Source organism: Pseudopodoces humilis, chromosome 12, assembly GCF_049639895.1.
Source record: "Pseudopodoces humilis isolate 2021_Gansu_Grassland_sample_001 chromosome 12, ASM4963989v1, whole genome shotgun sequence".
In the NCBI taxonomy this organism is placed as follows: Eukaryota; Metazoa; Chordata; class Aves; order Passeriformes; family Paridae; genus Pseudopodoces; species Pseudopodoces humilis.
Window position 1 is genome coordinate 869,763 of NC_142211.1, and position 9,857 is coordinate 879,619.

The 9,857-nt window shown below is 50.2% G+C and overlaps 1 long non-coding RNA gene across 1 annotated transcript; it reads right to left on the reverse strand.

Annotated features, from left to right (window-relative positions):
- Nucleotides 1–1,787: 1,787 nt before the first annotated feature.
- Nucleotides 1,788–8,390, reverse strand: LOC148183266 (uncharacterized). Its single transcript, XR_015773609.1, has 2 exons — nucleotides 7,166–8,390; nucleotides 1,788–7,003 (listed from the first exon to the last, which is right to left on the reverse strand). It is a non-coding gene; the product is annotated as an uncharacterized LOC148183266 (long non-coding RNA).
- Between the last annotated feature and the right edge of the window lie 1,467 nt (nucleotides 8,391–9,857).

Below are 9,857 nucleotides of genomic sequence, written 5' to 3' on the forward strand. Positions count from 1 at the left end.
TTTCTTTCCTGTCACTGGTAGTTTAGAAAGTCTCTTTTCAAGTTGATCAATCTCTTTTTCTCTGTCTGGATAAAAAGATTAATCCGCACGTCTCATCTGGGAAATGAAAGAGTTAAAATCTTGCCCAGGCTGTTGTAGGTAGTTCTGTGGCCTCGGCCGGTGCAGGAGCTGGAGCCGTCTGCGATGGAAAGTTCCTCATGGCTGCTCTGGAGAGTGTAGGCGCCACGCCCAGCCCGCTGCAGGTCCAGAGCCTCTCTCCTTCTTCACTCAGCAGTTTCTTTTCTGAATTTAGTTACAGCAAAAAAAAAACCTGCAGCCGAGCCAGAGATCGGCTCGGCCCGGCCCGGCCGGAGCCCGGAGAAAACCTTCCGCAGGGCCCGCATCTCCCGGCCGGGAGACGCTGGGCCCAGCCCAGTCCCCGCCCGGCCGCATGGCCTGGGCAGGGAACAGGAGGCCTGGAGCTCTGCCACCCTTCCCAGCCAGGAAACAAAGAGAACCAAGAGAGCTCTGGTTTTACACTTTAAGGTAGGGTTCACAAGTTGATCCCACTTTTCAATGGCCTAAACTGCTGTCAATTCTCAGCAATGACCGATAATTGGTCAGGAGAAGACTCCAGGCAGTTCCCAGCAACTTAAACTTTCTTAAAGGTAAAGTAACTCCATGACACCCCACAATATATGGACATGAATTAGTTAAAGAACTGGAAGCCTGGATGCTGCCACTTGGGGAAGGTACACTTCTGCAGTACATTGTTGACCTACTAATAGCAACAAAAACCTGTGAAGACTGCAAGGACTGGACTGTAAGTCTTAAATTTTCTGTGACTGAGTGGCTTTAGGGTCCCACTGAAAAGGCTCAGCTAGTCTTCCAGAAAGTTACATATATGGGATATGAACTGGAAAGAAGAGAAAGAGCCTTGGGAAATAACAGGGAAAAGAAAATTTGTCAAATGAGCCAGCCACCTACAACCAAAGAACTGAGAACTTTTCAGGGAATGACAAGACTGTGTAAGTCACAGATCTACAACTATGGACTAATTGTGAAACACTTGTACCAGCTCCTAAAAGAAACTGAGGTGACCCACCTATGCTGGACACCAGAGACTAATAATGCATATGTAACTCTGAAACATGAGTTAATGTGAGCCCCAGCATTGGGTGTACCAGATGTCACTAAACCTTTTCTGTTGTTTTCACACGAGGGACAAGGATGGGCATTGGGACTTATAGCACAGAAACTGGGGCCATAGGAAAGGCCAGTGGCTTACTTCTCCAAGCAGCTGGATGTGATCAGTCCAGAATGGCTTCCTTGTCTGCGTGCAGTGGCAGCTGTGATCCTGAACATAGAAGAAATCCGCAAGTTCACAGTGAGCCAACAGACAACTGTTTTTGTTTCTCATACAGTGTCAGTAGTGGTCACACAAAAAAAGAAATCATTGGTTAACTCCATCTTGCTTTTTCAAATATCAATCTGTCCTAGCAGAATTGGAAGATGTGAGTGTCCAAGTAACTAACATCTTGAATCCAGAAGCTTACCTCCAAGGCAAAGTTACTGAGGAGCCCGTACAGCATGACTGCATTGAAACCATGGAGGCAGTTTACGCCAGCTGCCCAGACCTAAAGGACTCTCCACTAGAAAATGCAGAAAACTAGTTCACTGATGGAAGCAGCTATGTCAATGTCCTGGTTTAGGGCAAATTTGTGAGACAACATCTGAATGGAGTCCGTCCAGAAAGCAAATTCAAGTGGCCCCTCCCCCAACTGGTTCGGGAAAAGATTTCCTTGGAGAAAAGTGGAAAAAACTGTTTATTTAACAGAAATTGAATAATATTAAACAATAAAACCTCTCATTTGTGGGAAATGGAAAAATCAAAACTTCCACAGATGCTGAAGGGTTCAATCTGCAGCCTTAGAAAGAGCTTGAGTTAATGTAATCATAAAGGTACACTAACATTAAGTAGAAAAATTATAAACTTATGTTCCTTTAATTCTAAGTAAGAATATGCCTTGAGTAAGAAATATTAGGTAAAATAGTGAGTGGTTTAAGCTGTAATAATGTGACTTATAGGTTAGGCTAATGATCTAGAAGCTATAATAGAGGTGTGTGTGGGTATGTGACCTATCAGTTTATTGGCTGAAGGACAGATGCAGTGCGGTAGAATTAGGCAAAGGTGATAGGTTATTATATAGAAACAAGTTTCATGTTAACTGTCTATTGGACCAAAAATGTTATATATTGCGATGTGAAGAAGAAACCCATGACTACCTTGAGCTACGGCTGACTTGTTGCTTCTCTCCAAATCTCACGCCTTTGAGACTGATACTTTATCTGGCATACTTGAACAATAAATCATCTTAAATAGCATGGTGGTCCCATCCCTTATTTTTCATCTCGACACTCCCTGTTTGAAGAGATGGCAAATCCAAAAGAGTCTTTTTCATGGGCTGTAGTTCTGCTCACTCAGGTTCTTATCAGTCCCTCCGGTGCTGGAAAGTGCCGAGGCCCAGACGCTGGTGGGCCACAGGCATAAGCTCCCAGGGTTTGTCTGGGTTTTCAGTCCAGAGCAGGTTTGAACAGATCCAAGGAAAAAGGAAAGAAACAGTCCAGGGAACTTCTCTGCCTCAGCTAGCTAAAAACGAACTAAAATCAAAGGAGCTCTGTCCCACTGTCTGTCCATGCTGCAGACAACACAGTCTGGAGAAGCATGCAGGGGAGTGAGTGCTGTTTCTGAAAACAAACTGCGCACTTCTTCTTCCCCCCCCCCTTCACTTTCGGAACAAGTCTTAAAGGTGCAGAACTTAATATGTAACAAACAGAACAGGTGATTTGGGATACAAGCATAATAAAGTTACTCCAGTAGAGTAAGAAGCTCTCTGGGTATGCAACGACAACCACAAATGTCGCTAGAGGACACAAAATGATTCACACAAACACCTCTCAGTGTCAGAACAAAAACCCATCCCTTTATTCTCTGACTCCAGTATTTATAGATTCTCGACAATGACCAGGGATTGGATAATCAAGTTGCCACCATCCCAAGCACACTGGTCATGAGAAATGTCCATCAAAAGACGTTTCTTAGAAGGAATGTGATAAACAACTTATGTTTATGTTACTTTCATGGGAAAGGTACCCAGCGTACCCCAGTATCTGTGGATACACACGCATACCCACGCCCTGAAGTGATAAGGTCATAGGGACCTTCCCACTGTTTGGTGACTAAATTCCTCATTCGAACCTTCGCTCAAGGTTGATGCATCTCATCCAAAGCCCGCAAGGAAAGGTGATGGTTCAACATGACCGGATTATTGGAGTTCTGCGGCACTGTGAGGTGATTGAGGGTATATAAAGGTTTTTCCAACCGACTGTGGGGGGTCTCACCCTGCATTCCCCGTTTTTGCTTTTGAGCTCGTTTTAGCGTACCATGAGCACATTCCACAATAGCCTGACCTGTCGGAGAATGAGGGATACCAAATTTGTGTGACACAGCCCACAACTGCAGGAACTGCCGCACCTTCTGAGAGGTATAAGCAGGATCATTATTGGTCTTCACAGCAGAAGATATGCCTAAAACGACAAAGGCCTGCCTCCAGTGGGCAATGACATCACGTGTCTTTTCTCCTGTGTGAGCAGAAGCCCACATTGCAGAGGAGAAAGTGTCCACACTGACGTGCACATACCAGAGCTGACCGAACTTGGCAATTTGTGTGACATCCGTCTGCCAAAGCTCCAAGGCCCTACGACCTCTGGGGTTTACCCCTGCTGGCAAAGGCACAGCAAGCGCATGACAGTCATCACAAGACTCGACAATGTCATGGGCTTCAGCTGATGTCAGCTGGAACTGCTTCTGCAAAGTATGTGCGTTCTGGTGGAAAAACCCATGTGAGGCCTTGGCCTGCTCAAGCGTGTCAGGCTGAGGTGCAACCCACACAGACTTAGCCAACTTGTCAGCCCTCGTGTTACCTTCTGCAATGAACCCTGGCAAACTGGTATGACTCCTCACATGCAGAACATAGTATGGATGCACCCAGGCCTGAATGGCACTCCACAGGGTCTTCAGTAAATGAAACAAGGCAGGATTGCTGACTTCCTGCAAAACTGAGTGACCCAACTGCTGGGCTATGTCAGTCACATAGGCAGAATCCGTGACCAAATTGAAAAGTTCCTGGGAAAATTTCTGAAACGCCATGACAACAGCCTGAAATTCCACCAATTGGGCTGACCCATCCTCCTGATCTTCCAAAACCTGCCACTCAGATCGGTCGCTCCAGGTAGCAACAGCCTTCCCAGTCCTCCCCGAACTATCAGTTAAGTCAATGGGTCCTTGCACAGGCTCCTGACTGTTTTTGGGTGGCAAAGATATTTCAGTGAATTTTGCCACTTGCAATAGCTGGTGGCTGGTTAAATGATAAGTGATCTGCCCAGAAAAGTTTTCCAGAGCACTTTGCATGAAAATATTGTTCGCAAACCCTCAGTCAAAGTCCTCCTGCGGTACCGGGAGCACAATCTTTGTGGTATCCCCACCCATCAATTGCAAACACCCTTGCCGGCATTTGACTATCAAGCGAGCTATCAGCTCAAATAATGCAGTTGTCGTCTTCTGCAGCTGATGGGGCAGGAAGACCCATTCCAGGACATCCAAGGGATCGGACCACTCATCATTCCATTGGCCACTGATACCTGTGGGATGCAAATCTGGAGTGGTAATGAAAACAGCAACATCGATGGAAGGATCAATGCGATAAACCTGACAAGCAGAAACTGTTTGCTGAACCTCCTCTGGCACCTGTTGTGCCTCTGGGGTCAGCGTCCAAGGTTACTTCAAATCAGAGTCTCCCTTCAACAGATCAAACAAGGGAGACAGCTGTGACGTGGTCAGTCCCAAATAGGGATGCAACCAAGTAACGACACCCACCAACTTTTGGACATCATTCAGTGTCTTCACCAAATGCAAAAATTGCACCTCTTGATGTTGGACTGTTCGTTCCAAAATTTTGATCCCCAAATACTTCCAAGGAGGTTGGCGCTGAACCTTTTCTGGAGCTACCTGCAGCCCATGAGAATGCAGGGCACTGATCAGCTGAGGCTGTATCCTCAGCAGTTATTCCTGGGTGGGCAGAGCCACCAATATGTCATCCATATAATGATAAAGATGAGCATCAGGAAACTGCTGGCGAACTCCAGACTGGGCTTGAGCCACATACCATTGACAAATGGCAGGTGAATTTCGCATGCCCTGTGGCAAAACCCTCCATTGATATCTCTGTGCGAGCTTAGCATTGTTGACAGCTGGCACCGAGAAGGCAAATTTCAGTCTGTCATGGGGATGCAAAGGAATTGTAAAGAAGCAATCCTTCAGATCCATGATGAGGACTGGCCAACCAGTGGGAAGCATGGTGGGTAACAGCATACTAACCTACAACTTCCCCATGCTTTCCATCACAGTGTTAACTTTATGGAGGTCTTGCAGCAACCTCCACTTCCCAGACTTCTTGATACAGAAAACAGGAGAGTTCCAGGGACTGGTAGAAGGCTCCAGATGACCCTGGTCCAACTGTTCTTGCACCAAATCATGCAGGGCGGTTAGTTTATCATGAGGGAGGGGTAACTGGTTCTCCCAAACGGGTTTATACACCGGCCACCGTATAAGAGGCTTTGGACAGTCTGCACCCTCCAGCACAGTGGCCCCCATCAAAAATCCGTCTCGATACGCACTCCCCATGCAGCCAGAACATCCCTCCCCCAGAGAGTTATCCGTGAGTCCTTCATAATGTACGGCCAAACCATGGCCGTGTCTCCCTCTGGGTTTGTGATGAACATGGGCCTCTGGCTCACATAGCATTGTGCTGCTCCTGCCAACCTTGCGACTGATGTCTGCACCGGTTCCAAGGGCTGCTCCAGGGGCCAGTTGGCAAACCTGACAATCGTGATGTCCGCGCCAGTGTCAAGAAGCCTGCGGAGGCTAACATCTGCCGGCGTCTCACCAGGGATGGTCAGGGTGCAGACCTGTTCAGGACAATCCTTGGCCATCAGGACAGCAGTCCAGTGAACCTGAGGTGTCCCAGTGGACCCAAAGCTGCCATCCCCTCGCAGCCAGTTCTTAGCTCTGCGAACACAAGACTTAAAAGGTACAAGTTGAGCAAGTCTAGTTCCCACAGGGGTAGTGACGGGGGTATGAGAGTGGAAACCATGGCGTAAATCCACCCCGTGAAATCCGAGTCGATGACTCCCAGGTGCACAACTATGCCCTGAGCAGTGGTACTAGATCTCCCCACAAGAAGAGCACTCATACCCTGACCCACCGGATCAAAAGCATCCAAAGGAACCCTGTATATCCTGCAAGAGTCTAAGACAACTGTGTCCGCTGTGCAGACATCTAGGCCTGCTGAGTTTGAGGTGCTGGCTATGAGCTGGCCAAGCAAACCTCCATTGGCTCCAGGGTGTGAAGAGAGGCTTGTGTGTGTCTCTTAGTTGCGCTCAACTTCCCTTTTCCCGAGCCCAGCAGAGGCTGACCATTGGCATGGACCTTTGCCTTGCACATATTCGCCCCATAATTTGGCCTACCACACTGGGCACAGAGAAACAAGGAAGTCGAGATCCCCTGTGCTTTTTTTTCTGCTTCTTGCTGGCCTGAGCAGTCCCCTGTTGCTGCTGCCCACCCTGTGGCTTCACCCAAGTAAGGCAGCAGAACGGCAGCCACGGTAGGAGGCTTCTCAGCAGTGACACCTGCCTCTACACAAGCCTGTGCCATCTGCGGCAGGAAGGGATCACCAGGAAGCATCCCAATGATCCTTTGACACATGGCATTACAGTTAGACCGTCTCGAGGTTTTTGAGCACAATACATCTCACCTCGCAATCCTGCACCTGCCTCTCCACAGAAGCAGTCAGCCAATTTTCAAATCGCAGAAAATCTGCTTCCCATTTCTCGAGCATGACAAACGCTGGCTATTGGCATGAACTGTCGCTTTGCAGACGTTCCCAGCATGATTCAGCTTTTCACACTGAGCACAGAAAAACAAGGGAGTTGTCACCCCCTGTACTTTTTTTCCCCTCTTTCTGCTGGCCTGAGCATTTCCCTGCTTTTGCCACCCGCCCTACGGCCACATCCAGGCTGGCTGCAGAACAGCAGCCACAGCAGCCATCTTATCATCAGCGATACCTACCTTGACACAAGCCTGTGCCATTTGGGATAGCGAAGGATCACCAGGGAGCATCCCAATGATCTTCCTACATTCGGCATTAGTTACTTCTCGCGAGGTGTTTGAGCAAGAGCCGTCTCGCCTCACAATCCTGCACCTGCCTCTCCACAGAAGCAGTCAGCCTATCTGCAAGTCGCAGAAAAGATTCCTCAGCCCCCTGGACAACAGTCGCAAAGGGGTCCTTTGGGGCAGCCATTTCTATGGTCTGCACTAATGCTGCCATGCCCATCTCCTTGCATTGATCAAGCACAAGATGGTCAAGGCCAGCCTGCCTTTTAACATCAGCAAAGCCATCCGTACCCAGCAGAGCATCAGATCCAATCACATGCCTGGGATCTTGCTGACCCAAGGCAGTATTCTGCTGCACTATGAGGCATGCCAACTGCGCCCATTGTGATTCAAAAATATCGTATTCAACAGGCTTAAAAAGAACATGGGCCAGACTCCGGATGTCATAAGGCAACAGTACATCACCAAGAAGAACTTGCAGTGCTTGCATGACTTGACTTGACCCTAACCCATGTTTTTCAGCCTTCTCCCGGAGATTCATCAGGGCCTTCCATGACAACAGCTGATGGGTTCTTTGAATTGCTCCCTGAATCACAAAGAACGCCTGATAACCATCTGGAAGAACTTCCGTACCTGCTATATTCTGTCCCATGGACTCCCCAGAGACAGGGGCAGGCACCTGGCTGGGAGCCACTGCAACAGCTCTCAGCATCACAGTCCCCGCAGCACCAGTAGTGTCAGAGAATTCATCTCCGCCCTCCAGGGAGCTATTCTCGGAATCACAACCAACCACCTCATCAACCTTGCCTTTCACAGCCCCCCAAAATCGCGCCTGATTTCTCTGCCTCACCATCATCTGGCAGGGGGGTAAAGTCCATAGACCAGCTGAAGAAGCCCCACCAGCCCGGGGCCCTTTGCCCCTGGGGGTCATTGGCTTCTTGATGGCCGTGTCTCTGCCCGTGCCAAGAGTAAACAAGGCAGGACCTGTATCTGTCGCGGCCGACGCAGCCGTGGGAGAGGGCAGCGGCACCCCCACCCCAGCCACGGGTCTGGGCAGGGCACCCCCAGAGTCCCCAACCGGGACCGGCGGGACCGGGTAGAGCCAGCCCAGCGCGGCCCTCCCCCAGCACGGGGGCAGAACGAGGTGCAGGGAGGGGCGCTGCCGGTGGAGCCGCGGCACGGCCCTGCCCCACTGCCAAGGGCCGTCCTGGGCTCGCGGCGGGGGCAACACTGCCGCTCGGAACCAGTGGAATCCAGCCCGGCCCCCGCGTCACACCCAGCGCCCTCCCCCCCCCCCACCCAGTGAAGCCGGCACAGGAGGGGATGTCTGGCACCGTCTCCAGCAGGGTCCCACCGGTGATGTGAAACCAAATGGCCAGCACCGGCCACTCTGTGCGGAGCCGCACAGGCACCCCACCCACTGGGACAGGGTCCAAGGGAAGATCGATCAAATCCCCGCCCTCCGGGACTTCCCCAGCATGTGCATGCGCAGCAGCCGGCGCGAAGCCCGGTCCAGCCCCTTCAACCTCCGGGGGATACAGCACAGCCTTGCCGCAATGAGGACACGGAATCTTCACTGACTCCATTTCCAGGAACGTCGCAGGCGCACATCCAAGCTGTTCTTCACCTCCCAGCTCCTGAAAAACACACAGGGAAGGCGACTCCGCCTCTCTCTTCTACCTCCTGGGCGCTGGGCGAGGCGGGGGCCCTCCCACCAGCTCTGTTGGACTCCTGAGAGCCCCCTGGCCCCTGCCCACCTGCCGGTCAAGAGGGGCCAGCTCGCTGGGGGCCCCAGCCGCCCCGGAGGAGCCGACCTCCCAGTCCGAAATACAGCGTTCCCCAAGCACAGTGGCACAGAGGGAGAGAGAGAACTCCGCCCCACTCCCGAAGATGGAATTCATCCTGTCCCCTTTGCCCAACTCCGAGAAATTTCCCACGGAGTCGTCACAAGAGGACCCACAGCTCCCCAGAGCTCGGTCACTTTGCTGCCAGGTCACCAGGAGTTCCGCCATTTCCGCAGAACACCCTGGAGGCACAACTTGAATTAGGGAATCTCCTAACAAATCCCAAGCTTGCTTGAAAAAGCTTTCTCAGCCATTGGAAAAAAACCTTCACGTCGACCATAATAATATAAGCGCTGAAAAGCCTTCTCTGAAATGGCAATCTGCCTCCTATCCAGTAAACCCTGCCAAAATTCCAGCACTAACACATCTGCCTGCAAGAACCTAAGAGAGGCCACCTCAAAGAAAAAAAAAACTCACCCAGCCTACTCCACACTGTTACCTGCAGTGCATGTCGAGGTCACCAGATGTCACTAGAGGACACAAAATTAGTCACATGAACACCTCTCATTGTCAGAACAAAAACCCATCCCTTTATTCTCTGACTCCAGTATTTATAGATTCTCGACAATGACCAGGGATTGGATAACCAAGTTACCACCTTCCCAAGCACACTGGTCATGAGAAACGTCCATCAAAAGACGTTTTTTAGAAGGAATGTGATAAACAACTTATGTTTATGTTACTTTCATGGGAAAGTAACTATAACTATGAAAACATTATCAGAAGGCTTCAATTTCCAGGGCGACACACAAATGCCATCATTGGAGCAAATCCACTCCCCTTGAGGACATCAGGTCAAAAGG